The sequence below is a fragment of the Amia ocellicauda genome, chromosome 23 (assembly GCF_036373705.1).
Source record: "Amia ocellicauda isolate fAmiCal2 chromosome 23, fAmiCal2.hap1, whole genome shotgun sequence".
Classification (NCBI taxonomy): domain Eukaryota; kingdom Metazoa; phylum Chordata; class Actinopteri; order Amiiformes; family Amiidae; genus Amia; species Amia ocellicauda.
Genome location: NC_089872.1, coordinates 7098860 through 7122708, shown reverse-complemented (window position 1 = coordinate 7122708; position 23849 = coordinate 7098860). Strand labels below are relative to the sequence as shown.

Here is a 23849-nt window from a genome sequence, read left to right as displayed (position 1 = left end):
ATCTTTCTCGACACCAGTGAGTGAGCAGCGAGTGAGACGCACTCAGGAGACCTGTGCTCCTTCATTTGTGTGAAGCCAAAGGGGCAGCACTACTGCAGGGCATAGCTTCCTAAGAAAAACTGTTATTCTTTGATCAGAGCAATTTGACTCACATGACTTGCTGGTTTAGCCCTAGATGAAGGGCGTGTCTCCGCACTCTGACACCAGGCCTCCTGGCACAAGAGGATTACTGTCGTCCTGACAGTTGTTTGCTTAACCTCCTCACCCAGCCCCTGTCTGAGGTCAGGGAGCCCAGGACAGGCCTCCATCATTACGCTGATTAGTTCACAAGTCATCAAGCACACATGGGGGGACAGTGGTGCATTGTTCACCGTGGTCTCCCTTTCTACCTCCAAGAGAGCTCTCCCCCTTCCCATTCATCTCCTCGGCCCTGCATCAATGGGGGACACCCAGCCAGGGGACCCCGTCTTCACTTGCCCTCAGAGTGCATCCACAATGGCGGCGAAGACAGCCATGCACACAAGGTTGATTGTGCAGAGACAGATATTTGTTTCTCAGACTTTCCAGGCAATTAAAAAAAAATGTTGAGTCCGATATATGATTTTCGGGCCTCCTGTTGGTGGGCAGGTGAGACAAACAATTCAAAAACATATTTTGGTATGAACTAAAGTGGCACCAAATTAGCTGGGGGTTAATTTACTTTAAATATAGATAGATATTGGCCATTTAATCATTTTTATTTTATGTCTGGTGTGTATTGAATAATTTCTAGCAGGACCTCAGTGCCAAAGGAGTATTTCAATCAAGCATCAGAGTAAAGCCAAGCCACAGGCCAGTGTTCACAGATGGCAAAGCAAAGAGGTAGAATCCACCAGAAGCTTAATTTAATGTACTGATTTTTTTTTCTGATTAGACAGTCTAAGTGGAGACACAACATTTAAATGAATGCAATACTGCAAGCAAGAGGATGCTAAAATATTTAAATATATCCTGTGGAAATTGTGTAATATTAACACACAGTTGGCTATTTCATAGCAGTGATATACTGAAACTATATTATAATCTAGTAGTTATTACAGGTTAATTTGTATATATTTGTTTTATAAGTAAATATCTTAATGACTGATAGATATTCCACAGCAGGACTGTCTACAAACCGTTCTGCTAAGACAGCATACAAGTGTAGCAACAGAAACATATATTTCAGCTTTCAGTCCATTTTAATATTTGTGCCAAAGATCAAGAATGTAAAGTAAACAACCTCAGAGTATGAATTTTTCATCATTTATTCGATAAAGGTACTTTGTTCTATGATGTATACTAAATTTGACCCTAGCAGAATACACAATACTACAATTAAATAATAATAATAATAATAATAATACATAATTCGACATGCCAGGATATTAGTTGTAACAGAAAAATACTCCCAAAATGCAAACCACTTCCAAAAATCCATGGCAACAGACCGTTTAAGAATTGGGCTGTGTGGGAAATGGAAACCTTATAGTGAAAATGTGTAGATCAAGAACAGGTTTTAAAAAAAATAACAGGTAGGGTTGTACTTAACTAAATGCAGTGATACTGGGTCTGCCAATCTTAGGAAAGAAAGTGTTTGATTCACCTCTCCAGGCAGGTGGATCCCCTAGGACGCCGTGTCAGAGTGCACAGGCTGCAGCCGTAAGGCCAACTCTGGCAGCTGCTAATATCCTGACACTTGTGTTTAGTGTGACTGGAGTAATAGTGCTAGCACAGGTCAAAGCGTTTATTGTCATTTATCCAACAAGAGAATTTCAAAATGGACTATAATTTGTGTGTGTTGCTCGACTGCACGCTGGTGTTGCAGGTGTTCTGCACTGACTACTTTCTGAACTTAATAAAAGACAGTGGCGCTCCATGACAGTCACACGAGTGTCCAGACCACAGAATCCACACCATGGTGTATATATCTGTGAGTCTGGGATGAATGCTGAAACTAAAGCTGGCCCTTAACATGTCCCAGTAATGTCTGAATCTGATATAAAGCATTTTGCAGCAAGGTAAAGTTAATATTTTATACATCTTATTTGTTTTAGTTATTTATTGGTACCTGGAATATTTTCTGCCATGGATATTAATGCAATAATTTATCTATGTATGTATATATATATATATTTATTTATGTGTGTGATGTGTACTTATTTATTTTGTGATGGGGTTTGTCAACATCTTCTGCTGTATATATTTATTTGCAGTACAATTGCAAAGAAGGCAATGTTCTATGTCTGTGACAGAATGAGTGATGGATAGTAAGACAGAAACTTCTCCTTTGATTCTGGCGATGTGTAAAACATGACTAAACTAAAACAATTTAATACATTTCTGCACCACGATGTGGGGGATGTGATTAAATGAAATCTGGGGGTAAATGTTCAACATTACTATACAGCGCTTTAAGGATTATCACCGTGTTGCTTAGATAGTTCAAGTTAAACAGAAAATAAGAAAACGCACACACTTAACCCTGAAGGAGAAGCGCACACAAGGGATGTCTGCTAACACTTTGTTTTAATAATAATAATAATAATAATAATATATATATATACACTCACCTAAAGGATTATTAGGAACACCTGTTCAATTTCTCATTAATGCAATTATCTAATCAACCAATCACATGGCAGTTGCTTCAATGCATTTAGGGGTGTGGTCCTGGTCAAGACAATCTCCTGAACTCCAAACTGAATGTCTGAATGGGAAAGAAAGGTGATTTAAGCAATTTTGAGCGTGGCATGGTTGTTGGTGCCAGACGGGCCGGTCTGAGTATTTCACAATCTGCTCAGTTACTGGGATTTTCACGCACAACCATTTCTAGGGTTTACAAAGAATGGTGTGAAAAGGGAAAAACATCCAGTATGCGGCAGTCCTGTGGGCGAAAATGCCTTGTTGATGCTAGAGGTCAGAGGAGAATGGGCCGACTGATTCAAGCTGATAGAAGAGCAACTTTGACTGAAATAACCACTCGTTACAACCGAGGTATGCAGCAAAGCATTTGTGAAGCCACAACACATACAACCTTGAGGCGGATGGGCTACAACAGCAGAAGACCCCACCGGGTACCACTCATCTCCACTACAAATAGGAAAAAGAGGCTACAATTTGCACAAGCTCACCAAAATTGGACAGTTGAAGACTGGAAAAATGTTGCCTGGTCTGATGAGTCTTGATTTCTGTTGAGACATTCAGATGGTAGAGTCAGAATTTGGCGTAAACAGAATGAGAACATGGATCCATCATGCCTTGTTACCACTGTGCAGGCTGGTGGTGGTGGTGTAATGGTGTGGGGGATGTTTTCTTGGCACACTTTAGGCCCCTTAGTGCCAATTGGGCATCGTTTAAATGCCACGGCCTACCTGAGCATTGTTTCTGACCATGTCCATCCCTTTATGACCACCATGTACCCATCCTCTGATGGCTACTTCCAGCAGGATAATGCACCATGTCACAAAGGTCGAATCATTTCAAATTGGTTTCTTGAACATGACAATGAGTTCACTGTACTAAACTGGCCCCCACAGTCACCAGATCTCAACCCAATAGAGCATCTTTGGGATGTGGTGGAACGGGAGCTTCGTGCCCTGGATGTGCATCCCACAAATCTCCATCAACTGCAAGATGCTATCCTATCAATATGGGCCAACATTTCTAAAGAATGCTTTCAGCACCTTGTTGAATCAATGCCACGTAGAATTAAGGCAGTTCTGAAGGCGAAAGGGGGTCAAACACAGTATTTAGTATGGTGTTCCTAATAATCCTTTAGGTGAGTGTATATACACTCACCTAAAGGATTATTAGGAACACCTGTTCAATTTCTCATTAATGCAATTATCTAACCAACCAATCACATGGCAGTTGCTTCAATGCATTTAGGGGTGTGGTCCTGGTCAAGACAATCTCCTGAACTCCAAACTGAATGTCTGAATGGGAAAGAAAGGTGATTTAAGCAATTTTGAGCGTGGCATGGTTGTTGGTGCCAGACGGGCCAGTCTGAGTATTTCACAATCTGCTCAGTTACTGGGATTTTCACGCACAACCATTTCTACAGTTTACAAAGAATGGTGTGAAAAGGGAAAAACATCCAGTATGCGGCAGTCCTGTGGGCGAAAATGCCTTGTTGATGCTAGAGGTCAGAGGAGAATGGGCCGACTGATTCAAGCTGATAGTTGAGCAACTTTGACTGAAATAACCACTCGTTACAACCGAGGTATGCAGCAAAGCATTTGTCAAGCCACAACACGTACAACCTTGAGGCGGATGGGCTACAACAGCAGAAGACCCCACCGGGTACCACTCATCTCCACTACAAATAGGAAAAAGAGGCTACAATTCGCACAAGCTTACCAAAATTGGACAGTTGAAGACTGGAAAAATGTTGCCTGGTCTGATGAGTCTCGATTTCTGTTGAGACATTCAGATGGTAGAGTCAGAATTTGGCGTAAACAGAATGAGAACATGGATCCATCATGCCTTGGTACCACTGTGCAGGCTGGTGGTGGTGGTGTAATGGTGTGGGGGATGTTTTCTTGGCACACTTTAGGCCCCTTAGTGCCAATTGGGCATCGTTTAAATGCCACGGCCTACCTGAGCATTGTTTCTGACCATGTCCATCCCTTTATGACCACCATGTACCCATCCTCTGATGGCTACTTCCAGCAGGATAATGTACCATGTCACAAAGGTCGAATCATTTCAAATTGGTTTCTTGAACATGACAATGAGTTCACTGTACTAAACTGGCCCCGACAGTCACCAGATCTCATCCCAATAGAGCATCTTTGGGATGTGGTGGAACGGGAGCTTCGTGCCCTGGATGTGCATCCCACAAATCTCCATCAACTGCAAGATGCTATCCTATCAATATGGGCCAACATTTCTAAAGAATGCTTTCAGCACCTTGTTGAATCAATGCCATGTAGAATTAAGGCAGTTCTGAAGGTGAAAGGGGGTCAAACACAGTATTAGTATGGTGTTCCTAATAATCCTTTAGGTGAGTGTATATATATATATATATATATATATATATATTGCTGTATCATTTTTTTAATTCTACAAATATGCAGTGGTTACATCATCAGTGGGATAAGTAGAAGTGATCAGCCATTTATATTGGACACATGTTCATTGGGTCAGTGTTCGGCAGATTTGTCTTTGATGACACTCGCCGTAACACAAAGCACTGCAATCACACAAAGCCTTTCTCTGTTATTTAACAGGTAATTTAATCTTTATAGGTCAAGAAATGGTTCTAGGTTCCTGGTTTATTTTATTTATCAGTAAACATTTTGAATCAAGTCATAGGCCAAGATTTAGATAAGCTGCAAAGTATTTAAATATATTGTATTTATATCCTCATTCTCTAAAATGCATTATGTTGTGTGTCTGTGATCTTAGGGAGAGAAAAAAGTAGATTTGATACCAAATGTTTTAGAATTTCCATACAGCACAAACATTTGTGTTTAACTTAATTAAAAGTTGTATTAAGCATGTTGCACCGTGAATTTTGTAAACACATTTTAGTTTTTAAAAAAACAGCTAAATATATAACAATAGAGGAAATACACAGATAACAGTGGAATTTAAATTTAACACAGAAAGTCAATACTGCAATAGGCTGTTGAGAACTCTGTCCGACTGCTAAACTCAGAATTTGGAAAGTTTTAACACTTAATGACCTCCCCAAACGGACACACTTCAACTGACAAATGTAAATATGCTGTTACATTTATAAATATATTAAAATAATATTCTATATGTTCTTCAAAAAGACAAAGGATATGTTGTAGCCCTTACAGAATATATAAAATACACATTTCTCAGTGGCCATCTCCCTCTGCCTTTTCCCCAGTATTGGATTATTTTAATCATTTATTTTCATCATACTAAACAAGTTCTTAAAGATAGATAGATCTTAAATACATATACCAGTTTAGCAGTCGGACAGAGTTCTCAACAGCCTATTGCAGTATTGACTTTCTGTGTTAAATTTAAATTCCACTGTTATCTGTGTATTTCCTCTATTGTTATATATTTAGCTGTTTTTTAACACGGATGTTGTTAAAGACCACAATTGATTTTAAAGAGCTTTTCATAAAACATAAAGAATGTAAATATGAAAACAAAAGCAATATTCAGTGCGATCAGTGTTTCTAGCAGCGCGGTGGTTTCCCCGTCTCCTCCTGTCCTAACTCACTCGCCCTCTTTGTTCTGTATCTTCATTAATTGCCGTCAGTGTTTCTACTATAAAACGACTCCTTTTTAATAAATAATGACTCAACCAAACTATAAAACACCTGCAGCTACACTACGTTCTCAGCTCTTCACGTGCGCTGTCCCAAACCCTTGATTACATCACCATAATTCAACGGGAGCTACGTAAGAATTCTGATAAAATAACATCACTTCCACAGAATCTATACAGGGTGATTACATAAGAACTGTAGGAAGCTCTCACGTGGAATTTTGCAAATGATTCTGTAACATTTCATTATTATTGATAATGTTAAAAGAATTGAGGCGAACCTTCGTTTTAAATAAATAAATACATATATAAAATGACCACACATTAAAAAATCGAATCTTCCTCCGTAATAAAAATAAATGCATACCACGTGCTGTACATTATATCATGGTTCGGGACTGACAGAGGATCAGGGGGGAGGGGGGAACCTCAGCCCGCACCCATCGTGTGGGAGGAACCAAAGACAGCCAAGCCATGGCCACCCCTCTCCCCCACTGGAGGACGCAACACAAAGGACTGGTAGGAAATTGAGTTTGTACACCCTATTGTGGCAGCTCAGTCTAATTCCCATTGGCACGTGGGAATAAGGAGGTACCGCATCTTCCTGCTCTGGGTGTTCAGGAGGCTGTGTCTTCTCCCCTGAGGGAGTAGTACCGGTGGTGGCACGTTCCCTCTCTGGGCATGGCGGCAGTAGCAGTTGCAGCCGTATTTCCTTGGCAGCCCTCCCCAGCAAGGCTTCTGGCCAAGGTGGCAGTTCCTCTGTGCCCCAGTGCCAGTAGCCTCAGCCCATGTGACTCTGGCCACATTAGTAGCACCTCCCACCAAAGCAGTGGCTACTCCCCTTTGGGAACTAGGCAGCAACTCCACAGGCCTAGGTGTCTCTGGCCATGGTGGCAGCTGTGCTGAGTAGGGCCATGGTTCCTCATCAACCTGCACAAACAGGCTCTTGGGAGATGGCAGCCACAGCTTCCATACTAAGGCAGTTTTTTGGCACAGCAGCTCATCTTCCCATTCCAGAGCAACTTCAGTGAAGATCAGCACCTCCTATTTGTTCACAGCAGCTCAGTAAACCCCTCTCCCCCAAGCTGCGCCCTCCTCTGTTCCCAGGCTCTCTCGAGCAATCTCCCTCCTCACTTGGCAATGTTCCTAGCAGTAGTCACAGATGGGGGTGTCATTGGCGGAGTTTAAACTTGTGTTTTGACCTTACGAGAGACAATATGCTCGAGACAAACATGAAATGACCCTCTTACCCGAGTAGTTTTTCACGTCACTGATGGAGCTAGCAAGCCATGAATATAGATGTTTCATAAAGTTAAGATTACAACATGAAGTACTGTACTGAATAGTGCACAACCAGACCCACAAAAATATAGACAGCATAATGATAACCAACAAAAAAAAGATTTTCACATTACCTTTAACATGAAATACACCATTGCTAACCTTGAAAAATCCATCAGCAAGTTACTTTACCTTGTAACCCACAACTGACAAGTTATCTTTCACTTTTATAATGCGGACATTTACAGATATATACAATTGTCTCAGATCTCAGTAGTGTTTACACGTGAAATGTGGGTTTACAGGTGGAAATGGGCGTGTTTTCCCTGTGTTTTCGTAATTTTTACGTCATTTACTTGAGTATTTAGGATTGAACCTGTCCTTCTCTGTGGCCGTTTTTTGGACGCAAATATGATTCTGCCGAGGTTGCGGGCCTAACGTGGATGTTCATCCAAGTTAAAAACTCTGCATGTAGGCCTAAACTCCCCCATTGTGGGCCAACCAGGTCAGCTACCTGTGCTAGTCCTCCCACAATAGTTGTTGGACCACATCATTCAATGGAAAGGCAGGTGTCTCCTGGATTACTCTTCACTGCACATCATGGGGACCTGCAGAAAGTTCTCCATGACCTCTGGGGCCCTGAAGAGGTTTTTCCCTCCTCTTTCTCCAAATGTTCAAGGGTTCTGGTATCTGACATCCTCTCAGCATCGGCCACCATGTGTTATCTATTTTTGTTATTGATTTATTTGGTGGTAGTACCTCTGTAGGCTGCTAGCTGTGCTATTCCCAAGACCTGCTAGCTTTCACAAGTATTCTCCAGCACCTGAAACACTGCAGGTTCTAGGAAGGCACAGACTCAGAGTCAGTGGAAAGAGGTCAAATGGCCAATATATTATTTATACTGAGTGAAAATGAAGAAAACTAAACGCAGCCCTTGCTCTTTCTTGAGCCGGTCTTAACTCTTGGTTTTCCCAGTCTAATTAGCCAGGCAACAGAATTTCTGCTGGCATACACAACCGATTGACAAATCCAAAGTGTTTGTCAGCTTCATAGGCAAAAAGTTATATGCAGAACTCTATCACTATCTATGCAGGGCTACCCAGGCTTCCCATAGGCAATTTGGTCAAAAAGATTGGTGCTGCCTGGCCAAACAAATGTGTGAATGAAAAAGAAAAAGGAAAAAAAAACCGTTTCTAGAACACAACCGCTGTTGCTCTTGCTCCCCACGTCTTGTTCGCCAATCCCCCCCCACCTCTGCTCTTGCTTGCTGTGGCTACACCCCCCCCCCCCCGCCCCATCAAAACAAATCAGAAACAGACCACCAAGCCTATGCTGTATTTTTTGGGGGGAGACCCTGCTATGCCCTCTATGTTGCACACAACAGGACTCTTGACCAATCACTATTGTCGTGCTTAGTCAGGTAATGACAGTTTGTCATTGCGCAAAGCGGGATGTAGTGTGGGCAAAGTTCTCCATTTTGCCCACTCCCACTGCCCTGCCACAACTCGTATATGCTTTTTCTTTTTTATTTACATATATAATTGATATGAAACATTTGCTATTATCTGCGTGTCACAGATGCAAGTATTCTTAAATACGCTTTTGACAAATGCATAGTATGAATTTTATTTTATGATTATTATTTTATTTTATTTTTCTAAATGATGGTGCAAAATGAAACCAGTTGAATTCACGGAAAAGTTAATACAGTGTGATTTCTATTGTATGAAGTGACAGACGCAAAACTGCAAATATCTGCTGTATTTTATTTTATTCTATACAGCATGCTATGTTGAATAAACAATCGAGTGCAAACATGTCCATCTGAACGTTCACAAAATCTTGTCAAAGGCCATTGACGCTGGGTATATGGAAATGGATGCATAGCTTGGCATTTGGCACTTTTCAGCTTTAAACCTTCCTATGTGAGAAGTGGTCCAGGTTGTAAATATGCACATAACCAGCACCATTTAGTCCACATCACACACATTGCATCACTGTTCCCCTACTAACATTTTGTCAGAAACTTTCAAATGAGGTCAGGGAAAATAACCTGTATAAGATTTTGTTGATCATTTAGTTTTTTTCTTAATTTTCACTGACAGTTCTATCCCTTTCTGCAGCTTGTGACTAATACAGTGCAAAGGCTTTATCTGTTCCCTTTGGTGACAGTCATATTTGCAACATTTTGTTGTTTGTTTATTAATGGAGATGATTTGTTTAGATGATTTCCATTAATACCAGATGACATGTTCAGTCATATGTAGTTGAATTTGGTTTTGGTCCACTGCAACACGAAAAACAAAACATCCATATTTTATTGTATTTTGTATATTATAAGTATTTTTGAGTTCATTTTTTTATTGTGTTCTCAATTTAGGCTATTTGTTTTTATGGAAGGTTTTTTCCATGATGAGGTTTTCGATAACAGTTTTAAAAAAAAGTTTGTTCAATGTACAAAAATCAGAACAAAATTTATTGTGGAGCAGATATTAACTTATTTGTTTATTAATTATTAATTGTTTTGATTTGTCACCTGGTTTGAGTAGTAGTTAATGGAAATAGTGTAGTAAACATATATATATATAGTAAATTGTTTTTATTTTATTACATTTTTGTTTTGCTGATGTATAAGCAATTATCAGCATCTAATTGGAATCTTTTGGAATTAAATATTTTTTTTCAACAATGTATTATCAAAGTTCTGTTGCTGTATAGGGAATTGAATTTGTGTTTTAAAATATTTTTTAACTTAATATCTCCTTATTTGTAATATCAGCTTATACTATTCCTCAATTATTTTAAATATTAATGTACAACAAACAGAATCCCGCAGTACTGAGACGTTAGGATGCTGTGTTTTAAATAATACTATAAATAATACCCTTAAAAAGAGGCAAAATACCTAGAGGAATAATTTAGCAAACATAGGTCCCCTTCTGTGAGAATCCCTGCATTGTTTCTCATTGATTCTAATGAACCTCTTCTCCCTTTTAACCCATGCAATTTAAAATGGCAGCTCAGTAATGGCCGCCACAAGGGAACAGATGTGATGAAGAAAACAGGGCAGGCCACATCCCTGGCGCAACACACAATAACAGCTGTCTTAATCCAGCAAATACAAAACAACGATCCATTTTCAAAGACCGTGGAATGTACTTAGTCTTTTGTCTTTGCAGAATCTGGAAAGTCACACTTAGAAAGGCTGAGGATCAGAATGAAAAAGAGAATACTGTGGTTTTGGGCAATTTGTGGCTTCACCGAAAATTGTTCAGATGGATTCTCAAAATAGAACTCCAGTGGATCCGGATAATCATAATTTGAAGTGACTCTTCGTGCCAGTGATCCATGCAGACTATTAGCGTTGTCACGGAATGTCTCGGGCCCTTCTGCGCATGTGTCATGATGTCATCCTCATCCCTGTGTTCATGGAAGAGGCTCCATCTTTGGAAACATACACATACATCACAGCATTTGAGCATATTATGGAGGTTTGACTATGGCCGGGATTAAATCAAAACTTTGACCCACCCGCTAATAGAAAACTATAGAACTGTACTCAGTTGCGGCTTCATTTTTAGTAAGATGCCAATTTCTTCTAATCAGAAATGTAACCGCTATGATGTACAGGTTTGTAGTTTGCTATTAGCGGGTGGGTCAAAGTTTTGATTTAATCCGGCCCTATATCTCTACTTTTGTTTCCTATAAATCCTGCAGAATTTTGATTTTAATCAAATTTGATGAAGGTTTATGTGGCAAAATGTCTGCTGCAGCCCTAGTGCGCTAATGGAAAGAGAATAGATAGCTTCAATGCAGTTGATTTTCCCCTATAAAGTTAAAAAAAAAAAAGAAATTTGGAAACCTGGCAATTCAGATTGACTCTCTTCAATCAGTTGTTTTCACACAATTCATGTGAAAGTGAATTTTAGGTCTGGGAACAGAGCAAACGGTTAGAAAAAGTTTTTTGTGAGGGTTTAAGATATACAGTCATAACTGACTTGTACAATTTCTGTTGCATCACATTTCTTTCATTGCAATGGCATGATTCTACTGCAGTCATTCTGAAATCTTGAAAGGAATAGGCCTTTTTAATACTTCTGAGACACAGTTAATATAATTACAGCAAAATGATTATAGATTAAATAATCTGTTTTCGCTGTGACTCTCAGATTCTTTGTTGCCCCACATACATGAAATCCTCTTTTAGTAAGGAAAACATCGGGCCGTGGGTAGGCTGTGGCAGTCTTTTCTTTGCTTAGGTGTTACTATGAAATGGTTCTTCTATGAAGGCACAAACATACACTGACATAACACAGTAAATGCAGGTAATTATGCTACATGGCAATTTCCGTATGAATTGTATTTCAAGACGCATAGACGGTGCAATTCCCCAAGTTAATACGTAATCTTACTTATTTCTTGATTATTTGCTGGTTTAAAATGCATTACAAACTATTTAAATGGATGGCTATGCTACTGTAGTCAAGTAAAGCAGACATCGCATCAACGCAGAACTAGGACATTATTTTACACGCAATAGGAATGTGATGTTATAAAGTGTGCATTTATGTTCAATTATATAGCAGAAAAGTAATGAATTGGGCAAAGAAAAATATCATATTGGGGAGTTTCAGACATTTTCTCATCTTGTACTTAATTTTGGAATGATAAACATATGATTCAGTTTCAATGTTTGAAAAAATACAAGTTAGAATCAATATGAATACATTTAAAATTATTTGTATGAGTTTACATATATAGATTAATTTAACAAAAATAACATTCACAATTGCATTGTGTCGTAGATCATTTTGGGAAAAAGCTTGAACTTTTCTAATTGTGATGTAGAATGTGATTTCCATATAAAATACTAACACGAGACTTAAAATAAAAACTAGATATAATAAAATTGATATTAAACCTGCAATTATTTGGCATTTTACTGTGTACGGATGAGGAGCAGAGTTGGAGAAATGTATTTTCAGAGGGTTTATAAACTGTATTTTTAGCCAAACTTATATTTCTCTGAATTTTCTGCCTAATTTCTGACCGCTGAAATGTTTATAATACGTTTAATAAAATTAATGATTTTAATAAGGAAAAAATATTGATATAAATAATATAAATAAAATAATATTCCTTTTTTATGTTTTTTCTGCCTTATATTTGCCCAAGCTGACAATATCAATTTCACTCTGTGGAAATAAAGCTTTGCTTCTAATATTCAAATACATTTCACAGAATAAAATTGTCCTTCTAAATGCAATACATGATAATACATTTATTTACAAATGATCTAAAGAAATTACATTTAGTTTATGACCAATTTGATATGAATTTTGTTTATGTTTGTGTCCGTTTGTGTAGATAAGTACATATATACAATACAAATGATTATCTACATACATTTTATTCCTTTATCTATGTATCATAATGCATTAAGACATATTTTAAATAAACATTCACATGTTTTCATGTAGTCCTATAAAAACAGGATTATGTAGAGAAAGCAGACAGATAGAAAATCTATATACCTTTGGACAACAAATCACTACATAATTTTAACTAGGGACTATCCGTTGTGAATGCATACAAAATAAATATATAGATCAAAATATGTACAAACTTTTTTTTTATTCAGTGATTTTTACATTTGTTTTGCTTATAAGGGTTGGATCAATAAATAATTGTATTAAGTGTTTTGCTCTTAAGAAATGCAGAAAACAGAAAATGAAGCAAAACTATTTCTTATAAAAAATATTTAAATTTGATGTTTACTTAATATATAAATATATACACACTTATTTAAGTATAGACATATTTTTCCAGTTGTTCCAGTTTTCCAGTTATTCATGCAAATATATTATATAATGTTATTTCACATATTGATGATTTATTTACAAGACAAAAAAGCTATATATATATATATATATATATATATATACAGCTTTTTTGAATTGTAAATACATTGAAAAAAATGTATACAAAATATTTAATGTCTTATTATTTTTAAAAAATATGTTAGTTTTTGATCTTGATGTGGAATAGGGAGCTGTTCCTACACTGCTTGTTCACGGCCTAAGTGATCGCTGGTATTCTTGGGGTTTGTCAGCTTTGCCACTATGAGTATATTTGCTATGTTCAAATAAAGCAAAAAATCTAATATGGATTATTGTGATTGAAATTATTGTTTTGACTACTAAATAATACTTCTGGTTGTATTTTAATATGTGTTCCTATGATACATTATATTTTCTATGCATGAAGTTATTCATGTTTGTCCGTAATATTGAATCTTGCAACATAATTACCATTCCCCCGCTTAAGGGTCAAAATGAGATTCTCACACTATCACTAATATGACGACCATCTTATATTAAATTGTACTCTATACTCTAACCTACTGAGCCTATCAGAACCTATATATGTACATAACAATTTCACGTATACAGAAGAGAGACTTTCTCCTAGACGTGACTGAGACATCTGGTATGCACCTCAAATACGATTAATGCTCATTATTTATTGAATATGGTCATTGGGCCAGGAGAGCAGGAAGCGGACCGAGCAGATGTCTGAAGCACAGTGCTCTCGTTGTATACCGAGGAAATCCAGCCATCTAACAACCAGAAGCTGGTGCTCTTTGCTATCTGCTTCCTGCTTTTGGATTCACTTCAGTTGTTTCTCACAGCATAGGATGGGCAGAAGACAAATCATCCTTGCCTATATTCGTATTGATGTATTGGATAGGTATGTGCAATCGTGTGTATCTTCTTGAAAAGATGGCACCCATTATCCAGTGGTCAGGTATTCTTGGTATGATTCTCTTCTGAACTGATGTTGCAGATTCAGGCCAATTGTTCTTCAGCTGGATGGTTGTCAGACATGGTTTCACACAGCTCACTGAAACAATGAGTCTTTCTGCTTCCAAATATTTACTCTCCCAGACCTACTGGCTCACACTTCTCAGCAATGCATTTTGTGGAGCCAAACCTTTCTGTCACTTTTGTATAGTTCTATTGTAAATAGGGATGTATTTTGCCTTCCTATTTAATGTAAAAAAGTGATTCAGACTTTTGTAACCTCATAAAAAAAAAGTTAATGAACTGTGTTATTATTAAAATACAAGATAATGATTTTCACAGTGAAATTCCTGAAACAAATTAATTCAAAATGGGCAATGTGTTTGAGAATTCTAGAGCCCTTCTTAGATTCCGGGTCACTGTCCTAATAAACAGTCACCCTGGAAACATGATGATGGGCGAGCTGGTTGCTATGCAACAGTTAATCCACAACAAAAATAAATATAAAGACCTACCCCGGAGTAAATGGTGTAAACTGTAGGTCGCCCTGGATAAGGGCGTCTGCCAAGAAATAAATAACTAACATAAAAAATAAATAACTCCTAATTTATTCATTAGTGAACCTTATTTATGAATATACTTTCTCAAGGCTTTGGTAGCTGGCACGGCTGAAATGACAGGCCATCAGAAAACACTGTATCCATGACAGAGTCATAATTAAGAGTGAGGCGGAAGTGGAAGTTCGCTTTCCACTGTAACATATGCAACAATAGTCAGACATGTTACACAAAATTCAGCAGGAGTTTGGAAGGTTAGGATGTAGAATAAGCAAAATATAATACTTCCCTCTTCTTGCAATTAATATAATTTTCTCCCTCTTTTCTTCAACATATTTCTGTTTTTTTTAATCTTTTTTTTTTGGTCCTTAATTTACTCAAAGTTAAACAAAAAACAAAAAAAAACATTGGCTTCCCAGCTGGCCGAGCTCGAGCCCAGTATCACAAACACTCATCTCCAAAGGCCTGTATTTGCCTTTGAGCTCTGCAGCACTCGACCCATCTCTACTCAATAGGCATCAGTTACTAAACATAACCTCTCAAAACCTAATCCATTTTAGAAATGGACTAAATCATGACAAAGCTGGCCCAGCCAACTTCACGGGCCGTGTACATCCTGCCTTGTTGTGCGCACTACTAGAACAAACTGTGCCATGAAAGTCAAGGACAAAAATAAAACGACTCAAAAGAACAGGTTATTAATTCACCTTTGCACTCTCTACATATATGCCTGAACACAACACATGACAAGGTATGTACCAGGTAAAAAGTAAAAACAGAAAAATTCAGATGACCTAAACATCTTAACTATTGGTGCCTACTAATAATCTGAAAAATAAAACTATACATCAGGTGTTTCAACAATTAAATCATTTGAATCTTCTGTTTAGCAGTAAAGCTCATTTTTTTCAGTTTACATTGACATAATTCTTGCTGTGTTTTTTTTTTTTTTTACATATATTTATGAACTGGTTACTTCCAACTCGGATTCACAAATGATCTCAGTATATAAAAACAATTATGCATACAGGGTGTGATTTATAACAAGAGATGAAAGGCACAAGAAGGTAATAATAATAATAATAATAATAATAATAATAATAATAATAATAACCAGAACTCCCAGCTCTGTGTGAATGAACCGACAGGGGTGAGAGACCAGGGGGAAGATCTGGATGAGTACTGAGGATCATTCCACCTGTGGCTCATGGAGTGAAGAGACTTATATATCCAAGATTACACTATAATTAATTTTGCCTGCACACTGCAAACAAGGCAAAGTCTTTGCAGTACATTCCAACTTAATTTTACACTTCTACTACTGTCTACACGTCTACTATCTGATGTGTGACCCTGTAAAATGTATTTTGTCATATTTGTCCCTATAGTTGCAATCAGTCATGTTCGGTCATAGAGATGATAAATGGTTAAGTCACTTTTTATTATAGAATAGTTATCAGACAACTACATTAAGGAAGAACCCTTGCTTCTTTATTTCACATTCTAAATAATTTACATTTTAAATAAGTCTGGGAGAGATTTAAAACAACAATGCAGTCAAATTTATATAATCACATCTCTCTGTGTCCCGTCCTAACAGAGCCTTTGGTGTTTTAGGTTAATCTGTTTAGTGCAGAATTTGCAGACTGAGTACTGAGAGTAAACGCTGGTTACTTGAATTGTACACCAGCAGTTTTGTGATACAATGAGGACAGGTGAATTTAACTGTGCACCGAACTGCACGCTTTATTCAAGATATATGAAACTAAACACTTTGTTTCGTAATGACTTCAGTTAACGTTCTGAATGCCTTCGTTCCGCAATAAATATTATTAATTATCATGACAATAATGAAATGCCACACAATTAAAAAATATATATATTTTATTTCATAATCTCATATTTCAATGATTCCTAACATATTCAACTTAATGGCAATCTGTTTCTCATTTTTCAAATGAATGTATTCTCTTTAAATTATTGGTATCCATAAGTGGGTCTGTATTCACCTGCTTAATTTAACTTGTTCATCTGATGAGCCACATCATTCAAAATATATTTATCCAGCTTTGTGAAAAGGTGGAACATTTTTATATGTGCCATTTGAAAACACAGTCTATAAATTAAATATTTTGTACAGTACCAACCACAGAGATTGTTCAGATTTGACTTTTCAAAATAATAATTTATCCTGTAGTGGCGTGTTTACTTAGTCATGCATGTTCTCATGCTACACAATGTGTAATGGAATAATAAAGGATAGGTTACATAAAATGATTAGTACAATGTAAAAAAATGTATTTTAAATATCTGCTTCATATAGTATTTCCAGTATGGACCATTGAATAACAGCAATGAGGCCAGTATCAGAGTTTGATTCTCACAGGAATAGAACTGAAGGAAATGCGACAAGCCTGTGTTCGGTCTGTATTGCAGTGAATTGAAACAGACTGTAAACAGAGAGTAATAATTGTAATGGATAAAAGGGCTAAGTACATTGGTTCGTGTACAGTAGTTGAATTAATAAAAGCAAATGTGGGCTTTCTTTCAATTGACATTAAATCGCAGAAGAAGGTAATACTGTACAGAATGCAATGCGTTTCTGTTCAAATTTCCATCTCCACTTCTTGTTTCTTTCTCCATGCAATCTGAACAACAAGTCTCACTTTCCCTACTCACCCCGAAAGCCAGAGAGTAATGTAGCTAGACTGACAATACAGAAGGAACAGGGTGCCACCAAAAATTGCCAACGTAGCAATAAACAAGTTAACACATTAGTTCCAATGCTAATCAGTATTTTGCATCTTCTGGCATTTGTTCTATTGCAAGAGTTCCCTCGGCCTAGGCTGGGCATCTCAACTAGGCCAGGGCAGTGTTATCTGTCTGTTTCAGCCTCTCCATGGCTTCCTAAAACATTTTTAGTTAAAGCAAGAAATAATAATACATTTTAGTGTTAAATGCAGTTTTTACATTAAATTAGGCTTGCATTAAGTTGAAACAGATGCAATATAATATATATAAAAAAAAGCTTACGGTCTAAGCAGTGGAGGTTCGGTATGTTGGCAAAAACATGAAACTTTTTCTCACTTTGCAAGATGCAACTCTTGATGTCATTAATCACAAGTAGATTTACCTGAGGACTGTGCTGGATGTACAAAAATATTTCAGAACAGATTTGGGGACTTCTAAGAGAATACTCCGTTAACAATTCTAGCATGCATTTTTTCTTTCTTGCTGTAGTTACTCATAATCAGAAAGGTTATTAAAAAAAGTTATGTAATTAATTTGACAGTTCCCACAGTCATAAGTAGAGATACTTTAGGCAAAGTTATTGTTATAGTTTCTTACTGGTTGAAAACAGCCCTCAAGCAACCATTTAAAAGAGGGTCACTGTGTTCAATTGTTTAATCGCTGTTGATATAATTTTTATATAAAGCAGACACAGAAACACAGCAGTATTTCTGAGGGTGATAAGGCTGAAATTCCCCTACTATGCCTGCTTACGATTGCAGTACAATTTCCAGAAAGCTTCATTCTGTTGGAGCTTAAAATAATTAAAAGGAAAATTCTACTGGCAGGAGACAGTGATTACTAAAATAACATAGTATTTATTCTCAAAATCTACAATTGGGGCAATATTGTGTAACATGACCCAGGGACATGAGGCAGTGATGTAAACGCTGCTCTTTAATTTAAGCAGAAAGGCATTGCATTAAATTTGCCATCATTTTTAAAAAGGTGTTTTATACCTAGTGGATGTTAAACTGTACTTACATCAGTAGGGTTTTGATTTGTATCTTAAAAGGTTATCTGAGGCTTCTATGATTTTTAGCTTGGGTTTCTATTTTATTCTTTAGTCACAGAAGGGGGGCTTCTAAAATCGTGACAGATACTGTAGGAATAACATAAACACACTTTGTTAAATTCCAGATCAGTATTGGAAAATAAACGTGTAATACATATTCTGAGTCTGAAACGAATGCTAAACTATAATGTGCCCCTCTATAACCCCCCAAAAATGTAGATATGCTTTACAAACTGATTTGATTGCCATAAAATGAACAAAATGATGCTGGTCGTGTATGTATGTAGCTTTATATGTCTTTAATATGTGTTTATTAACACTTAAGTTTTCTTAAGTTGTACCTTTAACCACACCCACCATAAAAGTCTACAATGTTCAGCATTTCCTGTGGCTTAGTGACGATTTACTACTGTGATTGAAGACTTTACTGTGACAAAACTCCCTTCTGAAAAGTATGTTTTAACCAAAACTTATTTTAGGATATCGCTTAATTTATGTGTCGCAAATTAATAAATTGTGTATTTTCTCCCGGCCATGCTTTCAGAAAGTTAACTTTTAAATGGAGAAAACTGTTTTCAGCAGTAACTTCGTGTTATGTATTTATTTATGTACGTACTTACTATTGTGTTTATTTATTTGTATATATAATTATAATTCAGTTGCTTCAAATCGATTCAGTTGCTTTACTTAGATGGCAGGATGCTTCCAAATGTTTATTGTAAATATTTACCTTTCTGTTGTGAAGGTTTTCAATAAATCACAGGTCTCAAGTGCGTGTGTACATAAACATGGAGTCACATTCACTCGCATTAGGCTCCTGTGTCCTAAAGGACCATATCAAGACATGCTTTTCTTTAATAATCAGAATTGGAAATAAAGGTGCAGTGCGTTTTTTTGTATTTGCTTTGCTTTACAATGGTAAAGAATTAGCATCAAGATGATTGGATGGAATTATCATAAAAGCTTCATAGATAGTACTAACCTAAATTCCTAAGTTAATACACATTTATTATTAATATTACTGTTCGTATAAAGGAATAAATGTATAGCAAGGACGGAAATGGGCACGCAAGTGAGCTGTATTAGCTTTAAATAATCAAATAATATATAGTCAAAACTCGAGTTGAGCTCACTCGCATATATATATATATATATATATATATATATATATATATATATATATATATATATATAGTTACATACATTTCTGCACCATTTTGAAGAATTTAAACCATCATGTTTATATGACTTAACTGTTGCTTATACGTAGTAGTTCAAAAGTTTTACAGAGGAGCTTCACACCAGTTAATACTTTTTCTCAAACACATTAAACATAAAGGAAACAGAACCAGAAATGAGATTAGGGGGATTATACGGGACCACACAAATCCGCACAAAATACCCTCAGACTAAAAATATACATTTACAATAATCAAAACAATAATAATAATAAAAATACAAAAAGTCAATGTACATACTGGAAAAGGCTATAATGACTACGTTGAACAGGTACATTGTAATGATAATAAAATTGTTGACGTTTAGTTCTTTAAAACAACCGAAAACAGAGTAAGTGTAATGAGATGAGTAAGCTTTACTTTAAATGAGTTAGCACAACTTTACAGTTTTCAGTGTATACGAGATCACTCCAGGTCTCAAAGGCCATAGGTCTGCGGGTCCATACAGCCTATAACCAATGATTTAATTAATTTGAACCAAATGACTTCTGCTCTAATATCAAACAATTCATTTATATGATACCTATCACATTTTGAACATTCAATCTCGATCATCAACGCAAAATGCTCAAATAATACCATAACAATAACCATAACATCAACAATTAGCTGAACATAAATAGGATTCAGTACCGCGTCATATTCCTGGAGCGCAAAAAATAACATTTGAACATGGAAGTGGGCTCGGTTTTGTTTCACGTTAAAATGTCAAATATTAAGTGATTATATAAAAAAATATATTGAAAATGCATATTACGCAACGCTGTAAAATAAGGGCGGTGGTGAATGTTTTATTTGAATAGTTTTTGCAGGTGAGGGGATTCATATATTAGTTCAATTCGATATTTGAGCATTATATATATATATATATATATATATATATATATATATATACAAAAATCATTGGTAATCACAAAGAAGTAGAAACAAATGGATTGGTTAAATTGTAATAATGCAAAGTGCTACTCTACACATAGTAGTACCCTTTTCATATCTGTAGGTTCATGCCACTAACTCCAACCACTCCCCATCCCCTACCATTCAGTAATCAAATAACCAAATAAGGTCCTTCGGGAGTAATTGGTAGGTTTAGACCTAAAATGTATGTTTTCTGCTCCTTTTGCCTTTAATCAAACACAGTAATGTACATCCTAATGAAACAGTCACATTATATGCGTTTCAGGAGTTTCTGAAGACATCTGCAGTACTGATACACCTTTTGCTTTATTTATGTATTTATTTATTTATTTACGTTTTGATGGTTGCGTTACCATGTATCGTTATACTTTTAATATTTGAATTTGAGTATGAACCGATTAGTCTGGCAAAAATATGTCGTATTGGTAAATTCAAGAACTTTAGTAATGTTTAACAGTCCACGTTTGTTGCACATGTGGCTGTTGCCTAAAAGGGTAGTTAAACTGAAGGACTGACAATATATTACCATAATGTAAGTCTAATTATGGGAGAATATATGTGGATGAACAATGTGAACAATGAACAATATAAACCTGACGTTGCGCAAAGTTTAACTGATGTGTTTGTGATGTGAAAAGTTAGATTTAAATAGACTGAGCTATTTCTCTAATATCTTGGTTGATTCTCAAATAAAATAAATAAACATATTTACACAGCATTATAAAATGGAGTTATTAGAGACCACGGATTGGGGTTTGTTGAAGTCCAGTGATGTGCAGCCTCCATAAAAAGTCCAATATTATCAAAATGTTTCCTGGTAACTGTGTGCATGGGACATCTTTTCAGTAGGACCGCTTACAGTCCCGTTCAGAAAAGTTCATATTTATTTTGGTCATCTAGTTGAGCAGTCTTTGGGCCTTTCTAGCTGATGAGCTGTCTTGTGTTTTCATAAATGTGCGATATTGTAAGCAGAGTTAATTACATGTATCTATCTATCTATCTATCTATCTATCTATCTATCTATCTATTTATTTATTTATTTATTGAGAGAGACTTTTAGTAACTTAGTAGTAACTTTACTTTTAAACTTTATGTGACTGTTTAAAACACATTATATATATATATATATATATATATATATATATCACCTTATACTGGTAGTTCCCTCATTCAAGTGATTTCTGTTAACTTCTCAAGTCTCTAAATCTAATAGTTATATGGTCTTCTTTGTTTGAAAGTTAACTTAATCATTATTCAATGTTCTGGTAATATTACAAGTAGCAGTCGTCAGAACTAAAAGTAAATTCTTGATGGGACAATTGGTGGACCCCGGTCTAATGAAATGTGCGGTTCAAGGGCACTGTGATACATATAACCGGCAATGAAAAGTGTTCAAAATAAAGGCCACAGCATATCTCTGTTCATAAATAATATAGGAGATGCAGGAAACTGTGTGCTCGATTAATTTATAAATTATAACATTAAATCAATATATTTCCAGTCTTTCAGTCCCCTTAGAGTCCTTACACGGTGTCAGTAATTAACAACAAAGTCTCCCCATCAACAACAACAGTAATAGTAATATCAGACTTATTGTAACAACAACAACAAACAACAACAATAATAGTAGTATTAATAATACTGATAATAATAATAATAATAATAATAATAATAATAATAATAATAATAATTGACCCAGACTACAACAATTTGCCTTCTGTATTATTATCAACTGGGTGAAAAACGACACCACATCACATCACATCTGACGCAACCTCGCAAAATAACATATTTGTCAATATGCAGACTATAAACCTGACATATTACTCGGACATATTACTTAATCGATTTTTTTTTTAAGTTTGTTTTTACAAAAGCATATCCATATTTTAACCATCTAAGACCATGTGACCTATCAGCTTTAGACTTCAATCCTGTTCAGTGGATCTTTTAAGAGCCATGCAGTAAAATACATACCTTTCTTCCTTGTTTCATCGCGTTTGTTCCTTCATAAATGAATCCTAACACCTAAGGAAGATATCTTGAGGGGGAAGTAACTTGGTTTGAGCAGGGCCCTCTCCTGAGTTACTCGTCCTGATCAGATCCCCAAAGAATGGGCAGAAATAAAAAGTTTCCCTTCCCTACACGCTCCAGTGCCTTCAGTGTGTAAGACGAGCCCCCCAAGGTGAGACAGCGCCGGAGAGCATCACCGGATTTTTAACTGCTGGTGGCAAAGATCATTTTTAAAGCAGAGCTCCAGCCAAAGCAGTTGAAATACGGAAAATGCAGAACATTTTGTCATGTCTCGATCAATATTGTTATTTTGTATTTTCGTAATAATTCAGACGGCCATGCGTCACTTAATCATCTTGTTTTTCAACTTTTAAAATTGATAACTTTTTGTCGCACTGGAGAAAAATAGAGAAAGCACCCCAAGCGATTTGTCTAATTTATATTGGGACCCCTAACCCTCCCCGTTTCGCTATGCAAAGCTACATACATACACACAACGAAGAAATAACCAAAGAAAAAGTTTTTCTGATCATTTGGGAAAATGATTAATAATCAGTAGGTGATACAAAATACTACACATGACTTATCTTAATTGTGAACCAATGTGTGGTGTTTAAACAAGCATAACACTATATTACAATGATCGAACAACAACACACTAGACTATCTACATTAAGAAACCGAAACATAAATGTGTTGTCATCACAAAGATTGAAAGTATGATGTTCTTGTTGATGTGACCATAAACCATTTTATTTTTGATTGCAGATGTATGTTTAATGTAAATACTGATCCATGTAGACCATAAAATGTGACGTTTTGAATTTGCTACTTATTAACACATCGTCTTTATTGGAACCCAAAATAATATGTATTATTTTTAATCAGATTCCACCCATAACTAAAGATAAGAATACGTTTAACCGTGCAATATGTTTAGCCTAATACCTGTGCGAT

At 36.3% G+C, this 23849-nt stretch overlaps 1 long non-coding RNA gene across 1 annotated transcript in view; it reads right to left on the bottom strand.

Moving 5' to 3' along the window:
- LOC136719067 (uncharacterized) overlaps positions 1-23154 on the bottom strand; it is a 29178-nt gene extending 6024 nt beyond the window's left edge. The window contains exon 1 of the long non-coding RNA XR_010805354.1: positions 22857-23154. This is a non-coding gene — a long non-coding RNA (uncharacterized LOC136719067). The remainder of the gene's footprint in view (positions 1-22856) is intronic.
- Positions 23155-23849: the final 695 nt, after the last annotated feature.